The sequence below is a fragment of the Pleurodeles waltl genome, chromosome 9 (genome assembly GCF_031143425.1).
Source record: "Pleurodeles waltl isolate 20211129_DDA chromosome 9, aPleWal1.hap1.20221129, whole genome shotgun sequence".
NCBI lineage: Eukaryota > Metazoa > Chordata > Amphibia > Caudata > Salamandridae > Pleurodeles > Pleurodeles waltl.
This window is the reverse complement of record NC_090448.1, coordinates 338,816,177-338,831,470: the sequence shown is the minus strand read 5'-3', so window position 1 is coordinate 338,831,470 and position 15,294 is coordinate 338,816,177.

Below are 15,294 nucleotides of genomic sequence, written 5' to 3'. Positions count from 1 at the left end.
GAGCTCTTTTAAAATCAAGAGTGTGGAGGGATCTTTCAACAACTGAATCTGGCTGTGGAAAGAAGACTGGCAATTCCACTGACTGATTAATGTGAAATGGTGAAACCACTTTGGGAGGAAAAAAATTGGATTTTGTCCTAAGTACTATTTTGTGTTTGTGTACTTGGAAGAAGGGCTCTTCTAAAGTGAATGCTTGAATTTCACTTACTCTTCTTAAGGACGTAATTACTACTAGAATAGCAACCTTCCATGAGAGAAACTGAAGAGGGCAAAAATGCATGTGTTCAAAAGGTGGGCCCATAAGTCTTGGGAGCACAATGTTATGATTCCATGCAGGAGTTGGTGGAACTGTAGGTGGAATTACTCTTTTAAGACTTTCCATAAACGCTTTTATGACAGGAATTCTAAACAGAGAGGTATGATGTCTGTTTTGGAGGTAGGCTGATACTGCTGTTAAAAGAATCTTAACAGATAAATATGCAAGATTTGCTTTCTGTAAATGAAGCACATAACATACAATATCCTGTACTGATGCTTTAAGTGAATCAATGTTTTTAGGTTGGTAGTAATATATAACATTTTGCCATTGTGGTGTAAGCTGTAGATACACAAAATCTATGACCTCAGGAGCCAAATCGCTAGGTTGAGCATACTGGGTTTGGGATGCCTGATCTGACTCTTGTTTTGAGTCAATACGTCTGGTCTGTTTGGGAGCTTGCGATGTGGTACTAACGACAGATCCAATAGTGTTGTGTACCAATGTTGACGTGCCCACGTGGGAGCTTTGAGTATCATAGTGAGGGAAGTGTGACTGATCTTGTTGACCAGAAACGGATCTATATTTTTAGGTTGACAGTAGTATACAAACCATTTCCATTTATTTGCATAGCATTATCTGGTTGTTGGTTTACATGCTTGTTTTAGAACGTTCATACATTCTAATGGAAGTTGTAAATATCCAAACTCTATGACTTCAGGGGCGAAATTGCTAAGTTAAGCACACTGGGATTCGGATGCTTGATTTGACCTTTGTTCTGAGTTAACAGATCTGGTCTGTTTGGAAGCTTGTGATGGGGCAGATCTAGGAGTGTTGTGTACCAATGTTGACATGCCCACGTGGGAGCTGAGTATTACGGTGAGAGAAGTGTGATGCATTTTGTTGACCAGAAATTGAATGAATGGCAGAGAGGGAAAAGCGTAAGCAAATATCCCTGACCAATTGCCCTTGGATTGAGAGTGTGGGCATCTGCACGTGAAGTTTTGGCATTTTGCGTTTTCGCTTGTTGAGAAAAGGTCTACGTTAGGTGTTCCCCACATCTGAAAGTAATATTGAATTACTTGTGGGTGAATCTCCCATTCGTGTATTTGTTGCTGCGTCCGGCCTAAGAGGTCCGCTAGCTGGTTGTGTATCCCTCGGATGAATTCTGCTAACAGGTGAATGTGATTGTGAATTCCTCATTTCCAAATTGTCTGTGCTAGAAGTGACAATTGGGATGAATGTGCCCCCCTCATTTTTTGCAGATATTATATTGCTGTAAGCCCTTAGTAAGACTGTTTTGTGTATAATCTGTGGTTGGTATGCTTTGATGGCTAAGAACACTGTCAGCAATTCCAAGTGGTTGATGAGGTACGTTTGCTAGATTGAGTTCCATTCTCCCTGTATTGTAAGATTGTTGAGATGGGCTCCCCAACCTGTCATTGATGCATCTGTGGTGATTATGGTCTGTGGCACAGGATCCTGAAATGGCCACCCTTTTGATAAGTTGGTGTGATTCCAACCACTGCAGAGATTTGTAAGTTTGGCAGTCCAACACTAGATCCTGTAACTGACCCTGTGTCTGAGACCATTATTGCGAGAGACACTGTTGCGGTGGTCTCATGTTTAGACGTGCATTGGGCACTATTGCGATGCATGATGCCATTATTTCCAAAAGCTTCATGACAAACTTTACTGTGTAAGTTCGATTGACCTGCAATTGGGATACAAGAGTGTGAAACGCTTGGATTCATTTTGGATTTGGGTGGGCTAGAGCTGACTGAGTGTTCGGAATTGCTCCTTGATAAGGCTGAATTTGCACTGGCTGGAGGTGAGATTTCTGGTAATTGATTGTGAACTCTAATTTGTGCAGGGTATCTATTGTGTATTGCGTGTGTCGTTGACAGTTTCAAATGGTTCTGGCTTTTATTAACCTGTCGTCTAGATAAGGGAAGACATGTATATGCGGTCTTCTGAGGTATGCTGCAACTACTGCTAGACATTTTGTGAATACTCTTGGCGCTGTTGTTCCTGTAAAGGGTAGTACCTTGAATTGATAGTGCTTGCCTGTTATCCGAAACCTTAAATACTTGCGGTGTGCAAGATGTATAGTAATGTGAAAGTAAGCATCCTTTAGGTCTAATGCTGTCATGTAATCTTTTTTTTGTAAAAAGGGAATTACATCCTGTAAAGTGACCATGTGGAAATGCTCTGACAGGATATACTGATTTAGAGGTCTGAGATCGAGAATTGGCCTGAGTGATATCCTTTTTTGGTATGAGGAAGTATAGAGAATATACTCCTGTGCCTTGCTGACTGATGGGAACCATTTCTATTGCATCTTTGAGTAGAAGAGATTCTACCTCTTGGTTTAACAGGCCAATGTGTTCAAGAGAAAGCCTGTGTGAATGGGGTGGATTGTTTGGTGGAGCGGAGATAAGTTCTAGACAATAACCATTGCGAATAATTGACAGTACCCACTGAGCTGTTGTAATTTGTTGCCAGTGAGGGTGGAAATATTGCAGTCATCCTCCCACAGGTGCTGTTAAGGGTGCAGGGAAAGTCACTGCTTTGATGAGGTAGAGGCACCTCTTGCGGCAGGGGATTTACCTCTGGATCTGAAATTGTGTCCTCTATAAGGGCCCCTGAAAGATCCCCTAGGATAATATTGTTAACTCTGTTTTTGTTGGGACGTAGAGGCCTCTGAAGTTTGTGGTTTAAAACCTCCTCTAAATTGAGGTTTGTGAAATAAGCCCCGAAAAGGGCTCCCATGGCCTTTTCTGTCTCAGAGTCCTTTTTTAATTTATCAATGGTTGTGTCCACCTCCGGTCCAAAGAGTTGCTGCTTATTAAAAGGCATGTTAATGACCGCTTGTTGTATTTCAGGCTTAAAGCCTGAGGACCTCAACCAAGCATGTCTTCTAATTGTGATGCCAGTGTTTATTCCCCTACCTGCCATATCAGCGGCGTCTTGGGCTGATCGGATCTGACTATTAGCAATGGCTTGTCCCTCTTCCACTACCTGCTGTGCCCTTTTCTGATGTTCCTGTGGGAGGTATTTGCAGGAACTACTGCATCTTAGCCTGATGTGCCGTATCATAGCTAGCTAAAAGGGTTTGGGAGTTAGCAATGAGCCACTGTTTTGCAGCCTGAGCTGCTACCCTTTTGCCTACTGCATGGAATTTGCGGCTTTCTTTATCAGGGGGAGGAGCATCCCCTGTGGAATGGCTAATTGCCCGTTTTCTGGCTGCACTGACTTCAACTGAATCTGGCGGTAACTGCTGTGAAATGAAAACTGGATCAGTTGGTGCTGCTTTATATTTTTTATCTATTCTAGGTGTTAACACCCTGGGCCTTTACTGGTTCTTTAAAAATGTAATCGGCATTTTTCAGCACACCAGGTAGCATTGGCAAACATTGGTATTGTTTTTTGAGTTGAGGGGCGTGTTAAATAGAATATCCTCTTATAATGGTTCATAGTGCATCTGTACACTGCTCTGGAAATGACCTGATTATAGGCTGTGGTATCCTCAGGTGGAGATGGTCTTGTAGGATACAAATCAGGATCACTGGGTGGGATTGGGTCAGAGTCATACATGTCCCATGGATCCATGTTATAAATACTATCACCCATATAGTCCCCATGTGAAGAAGCATGAGTGTGTGGGTGAAGTTGGTGGTGGAGGAGTATGAGGTGGTGGAGAAGAGGAAAGATGAGGTGAATCTGGTGGAGAAAGCTGAACAGTTCTTGGCTTTTCCTTATGTTTAAATATTTTCAACAGTGAAGGGCCAGTATCCAAACTCTCCTGGAGTGCCAATTTCCAATTTGTAAATGGAGGAGGAGATGCAATAATCTTCCCAGTCTCTTTATGGATTTGAATCCTCCTTTGTTTTTGGTCCATGACCTCAAGAATGGGTCTGTCTTTCTCATCTCCCTCCTGCTCTGAAGATGAAACCTGTTTTCTGCCTCCTAATGAATGCTCTGAAAGCTTGGTGGCAACATGCTTCATACGGGCTGAAAAAGTGGTCTGACCAGTAAGGGAAAGTGTTTTCGGCTCCGAAGATGGGCTTTGATGTTTCAACTCCGAAGAGGAGTGTGGATGTTTCAGTTCCGATTTGGTAATAAGCCGACTCGGTTCCAAAGTGGAAGCCTCCATCTTGATGCCGAAACAGGCTTGACAGTCTGTTGTTGGGAGTGAGTCTTTGCCTTTTTCGGCGCCAAACCCGAGGGTTGGTCGATGATTTGTTGTTTTCAGGTTGAACCATAGCTAGCAAGCAGTGGTAGACGCAAGTCCATCTGTGATTTTTTTAGTTTGTTGGGAAGGGGATGGTGTACTCACGTACTGCGCCACAGGGAGTATCTGGCTGTCCTCATCTGAATATCGGTCAGGGTCGGAGTCCACAATGGAGACTGCAGTTTGTCTGTGCCTGTTCCTCACCAAACATGTTAAGCATTTGCTCTATGGACTTCAACGCCGTCTCCAACTGCCTTGCTCTTTGATCTCGGAAGGTCTTCTTCGATCGAAAGGACTGACGCCTCGCAGGTCTCTTCTTGGTGGTCTGGAGAAAGGCAGAGGTTGCACACCGAATGCTGGTCGGTGTAGGGGAACTTGGCGTTGCACAGAGGACAGAATCGAAATAGAGTCTGATCCATGATCCTATGACGGAACAGGCCCGAGAAGGGTGCAGGCGCCCGAAAGGGCGTTTAATCGAACCCGACGCTACAATCGGATCGAGTGTTGTCAGAAACCGCGTTCGAAAATGATACTGATGTTTAAAGGAAAGATAGAGAAGTTCAGATAATACAGAAACAAGTTCAACCTGAGCAAGAGGGAAAACGTCCGAACCAGACAGCAGAAAGACAACAATCTAACAAAGGACTTGATGCCCACGCCCTATCACAGAGAGGAGGAGTCACTCAATCTTGTGACTCGAAAAAGCTTCTTCGAAGAAAAATCACTTTTAACACTCCAAGCCCAACACTAGATGGCAAACTTATGCAAAGCATGTGTATCTGCAGCTACACATGCCATTGAACACCTACATATCTACATCTACATATATATATATATATATATGCATATATATCCCTCTCTATTTATATATATATATATATATATATATATATATATATATATATATATATATATATATATATATATATAAGGAAATGTCACTTACCCAGTGTACATCTGTTCGTGGCATGTAGTGCTGCAGATTCACATGCTATGCATTTATCTTCCAACATCTAGAGTTGGGCTTGGAGTGTTACAAGTTGTTTTTCTTCGAAGAAGTCTTTTCGGAGTCACGGGATTGAGTGACTCCTCCTCTCAGTTACAGTGTGCATGGGCATAGACTCCATTGTTAGATTGTTTTCCCGTAAAGGGTAAAGGAAGGAGTAATAGAGAATAAGAATATAAAGAGATGTCCATGCAAGTGTAAATGTATCTACATATGTATAAATTATAAACTTAAACGACTACAGGCTTACGGGGAGGAGGGAGGGTGCATGTGAATCTGCAGCACTACATGCCACAAACAGATGTACACTGGGTAAGTGACATTTTCCGTTCGATGGCATGTGTAGCTGCAGATACATATGCTATGCATAGACTACAAAGCAGTTAGTCCTCCCAAAAATAAAAATAGTGGTGGCTAGCCTGTAGGAGTTGAAGTTGTTTGAAATAGTGTTCTTAAGACAGCTTGACCTACAGTGGCCTGTTGCTGTGAAAAAACATCAACACAATAGTAGTAGTATGTATGAGGAGTAAACCATGTGGCAGCTTTAGATATATCAGCCATTGGTATGTTTCCTAAAAATGCCATTGACACACCTTTCTTTCTTGTAGAATGTGCTCTAGGAGTGATCAAAAGTTGTCTTTTTGCTTTGATGTACCATGTTTGTATGCATCTAACAATCCATCTTGCTAAACATTGTTTAGATATAGGATTGCCTTTATGTGGTTGTTGAAAAGCAACAAAAAGTTGTTTTGTTTTCCTAAAATCTTTAGTTCTATGTATATAGTACATAAGGGCTCTTTTGAGATCTAGAGTATGGGGAGTTCTTTCTGCAACTGAGTTTGGCTGTGGAAAGAAGACTGGCAATTCCACTGTTTGGTTGATGTGAAAAGGAGATACTACTTTTGGTAGAAATTTTACATTTGTCCTAAGTACAACTTTATGTTTGAGTACTTGGAAAAAAAGGTTCCTCAAGAGTGAACACTTGTATTTCACTAACTCTTCGTAACAAAGTAATAGCTACAAGGAAGGCAACCTTCCGTGTTAAAAATTGAATTGAACAAGAGTGCATGGGTTCAAAAGGTGGGCCCATGAGTCTGGTAAATACGATATTTAGATTCCAAGTAGGAACAGTGGAGTTCTAGGTGGAATAATGTGTCTTAATCCATCCATGAAAGCTTTCATAACAGGGACTCTGGAAAGAGAAGTGTGTTGAATACTTTGTAAGTATGCAGATATTGCAGTAAGGTGGATTTTAATGGATGAGAAAGCTAAATTAGATTTTTGTAAATGAAGTAAGCAGCATACAATATCTTGTATAGATGCTGTAAGTGGATCAGTATTTTTAGATTGACAGTAGTAAACACATCTTTTCCATTTGTTAGCATAACACTGTCTGGTAGTAGGTTTACATGCCTGCTTAAGCACTTCCATACATTCTGATGGAAGTTTTAGGTAACCAAATTCTATGACTGCAGGAACCAAATCGCTAAATTGAGAGCATTGGGGTTTGGGTGCCTGATTTGACCTTTGTTCTGTGTTAGCAAATCTGATCTGTTTGGGAGTATGCAATGATGTACTACAGACATGTCTAGAAGTGTTGTGTACCAATGTTGACGTGCCCATGTTGGGGCTATGAGCATCATGGTCAGAGATGTCTGACGTAGTTTGCTGACCAGAAAGGGAAGGAGTGGGAGAGGGGTAAAAGCATAAACGAATATCCCTGACCAACTGATCCATAGTGCATTGCCCTTGGATAGGGGATGTCGGAGTCTGGAAGCGAAGTTTTGGCATTTTGCGTTTTCACTTGTTGCAAATAGGTCTATTTCTGGTGTTCCCCACTTTTGAAAGAACTTTTGAAGTACTTGGGAGTGAATCTCCCATTCGTGAGTTTGTTGGTGATTCCTGCTTAGGAGATCCGCTAACTGATTGTCTATTCCTGGAATGTATTCTGCTAATAGATGAATGTGATTGTGAATTGCCCATTTCCATATTGTCTGGGCTAGCAGAGACAGTTGAGATGAATGTGTCCCGCCCTGTTTTTGAGGTTATACATGGTCATCATGTTAACTGTTTTTATGAGAATAGTCTTCTGTTTGAGAAGAGGTTGAAACGCTTCTAGGGAAAGAAACAACGCTAACAATTCTAGGTGGTTTATGTGAAACTGTTACTGTTTGAGATCCCATTCCCCTTGAATGGTATAATTGTTGAGATGAGCTCCCCAACCTATCATTGATGTGTCTGTTGTTATTATGGTCTGAGGCACAGGGTCTTGAAATTACCACCCCTTCATTAGATTGCTGAGACTCCACCATTGAAGAGACATGTGGGTTTGGCGGTCCATCAACACTAGATCTTGAAGTTGACCATGTGCCTGAGACCATTGTTGCGAGAGGCATTGTTGTAAAGGTCTCATGTTTAGTCTTGCATGTGGAACTATGGCTATGCAAGATGCCATCATCCCTAGAATTTTCTTGATAAATCTTACAGCGTATTGTTGATTTGGTTGGATATGTGGGATGATATTTTGGAAAGCCTGTATCCTTTGTGTATTGAGATATTCTAGGGCTTTGTGAGTATTTAGAATAGCACCTAGGTAAGTTTGTACCTGTGCTGGTTGAAGGTGTGATTTCTGATAATTTAGGGTGAACCCTAGTGCATGCAGGGTTTCTGTTACATACTGATTGTACTGTTGGCATTGTGTAAAATTGCTTGAGTTTATTATATTAGCCAATTGTCTAGATATGGAAAGACGTGAATGTGTTGTCTTTTTAAGTAGGCTGCTACTACTGCTAGACATTCTGTGAACACTCTTGGAGCTGTTGTTATGCCGAATTGTAAAACTTTTAACTGGTAATTGTTTCCTGCTATGACGAACCTGAGGTATTTTCTGTGAGGTGGATGGATGGGTATATGGAAATACACATCTTTGAGGTCTAAAGCAGTCATGTAATCCTGTTTCTGTAGTAGTGGAATTACATCCTGCAGAGTTACCATGTGAAAATGTTCGGACAGGATGTATAGCCTGAGAGGCCTGAGGTTTAGGATAGGACTTGGAGTGCTATTTTTTTGAGAATGAGGAAGTATAGTGAGTATACTCCTGTCCCTTGCAGAGAATGTGGGACTAATTCTATTGCTTGTTTTATTAGTAGGGATTGTACCTCCTGTTGCAACAGAACGTTGTGTTCTTGGGAAACTTTGTGGTAACGTGGTGGAATGTTTGGAGGCGTGGTGATTAATTATAGGCAATAGCCATTGCGGATAATTGATAACATCCAATTGTCTGTGGTGATATTTTACCAATGAGAGTGGAATTGCTGTAGTCTTCGCCCCACAGGAGATGTGTGTGGTGGAGGAGTGGGAAAAAAGCCACTGTTTGGATGGTGTAGTGGCTTGTTTTGAGGCTTGGAACTTGCCTCTGTTTCTGAAATATTGTTCTCTATAGGACCCTCTAAACCCCCCTCTTTGATATTGTTGCTGCTGTTGTCCCTGCGTTGCTTGGGAGGTAGAAGCTTCAGAGGAGTGTGGTTTGAATCCTCCTCTAAACTGTGACCTACGAAAGGAGCCTCTACATGGTGTGGTATATAATGCTCCCAGTGCTATGGCAGTATCAGAATCTTTTCATCGTTTTTCAATGGTGGTATCTACTTCAGGCCCAAATAAGTGTGTTTTAATCAAAAGGCATGTTAAGTACTGCTTGTTGAATTTCTGGTTTAAAACCAGACGAGTGTAACCATGCATGCCTTCTTATTTTAATGGCAGTATTTACACCCCATGCGGCTGTATCAGCGAGGGCAGACCTTATCTGGTTGCTACTTATGGCCTGTCCCTCTTCAACAACCTGTTGTGCTCTCTTTTGATGCTCTTTGGGGAGGTGCTGTATGAATTCTTGCATCTCATCCCAGTGGGCTCTATCATATCTGGCAAGAAATGCTTGCGAATTTGCAATCCGCCATTGGTTAGCCGCTTGCGTGGCTACTCTCTTGCCAGCAGCATCAAACTTTCTACTCTCCTTATCAGGTGGAAGAGCATCCCCTGATGACTGGCTGTTAGCTCTTTTCCTAGCCGCGCTCACCACTACTGTGTGTGGAGGAACTTGATGCGTGATGTAATTTGGGTCTATAGGAGCAGGTTTGTATTTTTTTTAATCAATGCTAGGAGTAATTCCTCTAGCTTTAATGGGCTCACTAAAAATTTGGTCAGCATGTTTGACCGTTCTAGGTAACATAGGGAGGCACTGGTATCTAGAGTGAGTGGAAGACAGAGTGTTGAACAAGAAGTCCTCCTCTAGGGGTTCAGTGTGCATAAGCACCCATGATAAGCAGCTGCCCTAGAAATGACCAGTGTAGGCAGTAGTGTCCTCTGGTGGAGAAGGCTTGAAAGGGTATAGGTCAGGATCATTATCCATAATTGGATCAGGGTCATACAAATCCCAAAGATCCACTATATCCCGATGAGAGTATTGTGAGTGTGTTAGAGAAGGAAATGGTGGTGGACTATTGTGTGGAGGTGAAAAAGAAAGCTGTGAAGAATGAGGAGGACAAGTAGGGACAGGTGCTAGTTTCTCCTTTTGTTTTTGAACTTTTGCTGGTGGTTGAGCAGAGTCTAATTCTTCTTGAAAAGCAAACTTTCTTTTAGTTTTTAATGGAGGTGCAGTAATAATTCTGCCAGTCTCTTTATGTATATGGATCCTAGATTGTCTTTCATCCATATCCTCCAATATTGGCTGAATCTCAGTGTCCTCATCAGAAGACTTGTAATATTCTTGCATCGGCTTCGAGATCTGTTTAAGTTTGCTCGAAAGTCCTTGTTCCTCTGTGCATGAGGATTTTTTTGGTTCCGAAGTCTAAATCTTTTTCGGTCCCAAAAATGAAGTCGGTTGTTTCGGCTCCGAAGCCGGGTGTCGAATCTTCGACTCAGAGGAGTGAGGACACTTACTAGAGTCCGAAGTGGAACTTTTAACTGACTTGCTTGACTCCGAAGTGGACGGAGGAGTGGCTTTTTTCCGCGCCGAACCTGAAGGTTGGTCGACGATGGACTTTTTTCGGGCAGAACCATGGCCTTCTGGCAGTGGTGTACCCAAGGCCTTCGGTAGTTTTTTTTATATGTGGGCCTAGGGGCAGACATACTCACATGCTGGCCAGCAGTGATAGGCCTATCTTTGTCCGATTCTTGCTCGGAGTTGGTATCTCAGATGGAGACTGTTGTTTGCACCTGTTCTTCTTCCATGATGTCGAGATGTTCTGTACTTTTCGATCCCATTTCTAATCTTCGGGCTCTGCGATCTCTTAAGGTCTTTTTGGATCCAAATGATCGACAGGCCTCGCAATCTTCTTCTCGGTGGTTTGGAGAAAGGCACAAATTACAAACCAGATGTTGGTCTGTATATGGGAACTTCGCCTGGCACCGAGGGCAGAATAGAAATGGAGTCCGATCCATCAGGCTTCCACGCGGTAGGCCCAAACAGGCCTGAGTCGGGCGCATGCGACCAAAAGGGTGAAATTTAGATTCCGACGGTGCCATCGGTTCGATGCTAGATGGGAAACACGATCGAAAACAATACTGACAATTAAATGGGTTTTCTAAGGTTTTCCAATTCGAAATCTCGTAGCGAGAGGAAACACGTCTGAACCCGACAGAGGAGAGAAAACAATCTAACAATGAAGTCGATGCCCATGCGCACTGTAACCGAGAGGAGGAGTCACTCGATCCCGTGACTCCGAAAAGACTTCTTCGAAGAAAACAACTTGTAACACTCCGAACCCAACACTAGATGTCGGAAGAGGTATGCATAGCATGTGTATCTGCTGCTACACATGCCATCGAACATATATCTACATATATCTCTATATATCTAGATTAAAAATAAATATATATATATATATTTCCCTCCAAATGGCCCCCATCAAAGCGTGCTCTATTAAGTCGGTGCTCAATGTCAGGGATGGGCCAACCCTGTAAAATATTTGTCCACCAAACAACACAAGGTCAAACATGGCACACACAGGAAACCTTGTATTTGTTGATTTATTCTTATAAAAGTGACAAATATCCCAAACTACACCAACGCATTTCAACCACCAAAGGTCTTGATCACGGTGAGTGAGTGGTCCATTAACCACTCCATTTATAATTTCTCCTAGTTTCTGCCATTATGGGGCATTCTGGGAAATGTAGTTATAACACATTTTCTCATTATATACAAAACACCCTGTGATAACACAAACAAAAATCTTTTTTACATCACACTTCCCCAATATTCAAACAAAACGGGAATTAACAAATATTCAAAATATTAAAACCAAATAGCTATTATTGTTAACTGTTGACCTTTTCTTTTTTTGCATGCAAGCTCTCACATTTTTTTTACATACAAAATCTAACATTTTTTGGGGGGGATTATTATTTTTATTCTGCCTCCTTTCTTTACTCTGACCAGCACTTTGCCTTCCCTATGATGTAAAACATATTTGTCTCCAAACTTATCAATGTTTATATATTTATATATATTTATGTATTCAAAATTCCTAGCTACACGTTGAGTCGAAAACAAGGACCATTATGTCTCTTCGTGAATTAGACATTCTGACACAACTTACAGATGACAGTAAAGCTCTTCATCCCCATTGATCCCATAGAGGGTCTTGGTTCGTAATCTGATTATGAGCCTTGATTCTAAACGTCTCAACTTTAGAACACTATCACCTCCTCTTTCATGTTTTTTTACTACCACTATCCCAGAGAAACTCATGTGGAGCCAATCCGCTCCCTCATGATTTTTCAAGTGTTTAGTCATTGCGTAGTTACTATCATCATTTTGGACTGCTCTTATATGTTCTAAAATTCGCTTTTTCAAAGGACAGATAGTGCTCCCCACATACCTCATACCACAGCGACATTCTATCACGTATACTACAAATGTAGTGTCACATGTGATTCTTTCATCAATTGTGAAGACTCAGCCATAGGGATCTTCTATTTGTTTTCTGTTTGTGCCAATTTTACATGCTTTGCATTTATTGCAACAGAAAAAAACCATTTTGTGAGGTTGTTAGCCAATTAGATGATAGTGGTGATTCAAAATGACTTTTCACTAACTTGTCGTTCAACAATAGTACCTTTCTATACATATATATATATATCAAAGCAAACGAATCCTGGAATGCCGTGGCATAACAGGTAGTGGTCCAACACGGAACCAGGAAGTCCAATTATAATAATAGCCAATGCTACTGCTGAAACGCGTTGGGGAGACGTTCATTGATGGTAAATTTATTTTTGCAACTTTTCTAAGGTGCCTGTACTTTTCCTTCTACTAAGTAAGAATATGCTATTATTATTATTATACATACCTACACACACATCTATATATACACACACATCTATATATACACACACACACATATATATATACACACATCTATACATATACATATCTATACACATACATATATATATATATATATATACACACACACATATATACACATATATATATCTACACACACATTTATACAAAAACATATATACACACACACACACACACATATACCCACTATATATACACACACACACATATATACACCCACCCATATATACACACATATATACACCCACATGTATATATATATATACACACACACACACACATATATATACACACACACACACACACACATATATACACACACACACACACACACACACATATATATACACACACACACATATATATATATACATACACACACATGTATATATACATACACACACATGTATATATACATACACACACATGTATATATACATACACACACATGTATATATACATACACACACACATATATACACACATATACAAACACATACAAATATACATACATACACATATATATATATACACACACATATATACATACACACATACAAACACATATACACACACAAACACATATACACACACAAACATATATATATACACACACACACATACACCCACGCATATACACACACATACATATATATATATATATACATACACATATATACACACACATACATATACACACACACACACTGTTGGAAAATGGGTTATTGGTAAGGCCAGGTAGGTACCTACACTTAGCAATAGGCCACTAACCTCCACTTAGGTCCAGTTAGGTCTCAGTAAATTAAACCCAGCTCAACCCTTGGTAGCTTGGCAACGAGCGACAAGGCTGAACTTAGGACACAGAGTGTAAAGCATTAAAATATCACAAAACAGTAATTAAATAAAACACAGGAAACAGTTTAAAAATCCAAAATCAATTTATGAAAATAGATTATATTTTTATCTTTAGCCTGTTGTGTGCCCAGGACGAGGTGATTTCGTCCAAGGCGCCGGTTCCCCGGTGCCTTGGACGAGATCACCTCGTCCTGCTATGGGCCCCCGGGGAAAGCACTAGCGCTCACCCCGATGGCCAGGCACACCCCTCCCCTGGGCAGGGATGGAAGGGGAATTGCGTCCCCTTCCACCCCTGCCCCCGTGGCTTCTGATGACGTCAGTGCTCATACATTGGCTCTGGGTACCCAGGCTTCTTGATGAACCTACAAGCCCTATATATCCCCGTAACCAGAAGAGTACATCGGACGTAACAATATATTGCTTTCAAAAATCTGACATTGCGGGAAAAAGTTACAGAGTAAAACGTAGAGAAAAATGGCTGTTTTTTATCACCTCAATTTCAATATTGTTTTATTTCAGTTGTTATTTTCTGCAGGTAACCCTTGTAGGATCTACACAAATTACCCATTGCTGAATTCAGACTTTTGTCTACGTTTCAGAAATGTTTAGGTGTCTGGGATCCAGCATTGGTTTCACACCCATTTCTGTCACTGACTGGAAGAAGGCTGAAAGCACAAAAAATCGTAAAAATGGGGAATGTCCCGGTAAAATTCCAAAATTGTGTTGAGAAATTGGGTTTTCTGATTCAAGTCTGCCTGTTCCTGAAAGCTGGTAAGCTGGTGATTTTAGCACCGCAAACCGTTTGTTGATGCCATTTTCAGGGGGAAAAACACAAGCCTTCTTCTGCAGCCGTTTTTTCCCATTTAAAAAAAAAAAACGAAATTTTCACTGTATTTTGGCTAATTTCTTGGCCTCCTTCAGGGGAACCCACAAAGTCTGGGTACCTCTAGAATCCCTAGGATGTTGGAAAAAAAGGTTGCAAATTTGGCGTGGGTAGCTTATGTGGAGAAAAGGTTATGGGGGCCTAAGCGAGAACTATTCCAAATAGGCACAAAATGCCCTGGCACAGGAGGGAGAAAAGGCCTGGCAGTGAAGGGGTTAAAATGACACAAAAACGAATAAAATCGGATATGGAACCGGAGATATGAATTTTTAAAGAATTATTGTTTTCTAGCGCCTAGAAACAAAAAGCGCCAATCTGGTCATCTGGTCGCACCTCGACCGGGGCAAAGTCAAAGTTTAAGGCTGACCGCGATGGAGCCCGGCTCGGCTACAGACCGCGGGAGGCCTCGGTCAAAAGTTTACCTTCGCACTTAGTCGTTTTTCTGAAGATTTTCTTCAGCGGGACGAACCTGCCAGTCCAATCCGACCTCCTGGAACTCTTCTCCGGATACGCGTCGCAGGAGCCCTCGGTGGAGATTTTTTACCTTCGGACTTAGTTGTTTTTTCGAGGTGAAAATCCTTCGACCGGGGAAAACCTGGATCTTGATCCGACGTCCTTGGAGCCCTCCTCCGATACGATGGCTGGGAGGACCCGGTCAACTTTCTACGTTCGGACTTAGTCTCTTTTTTGGAGA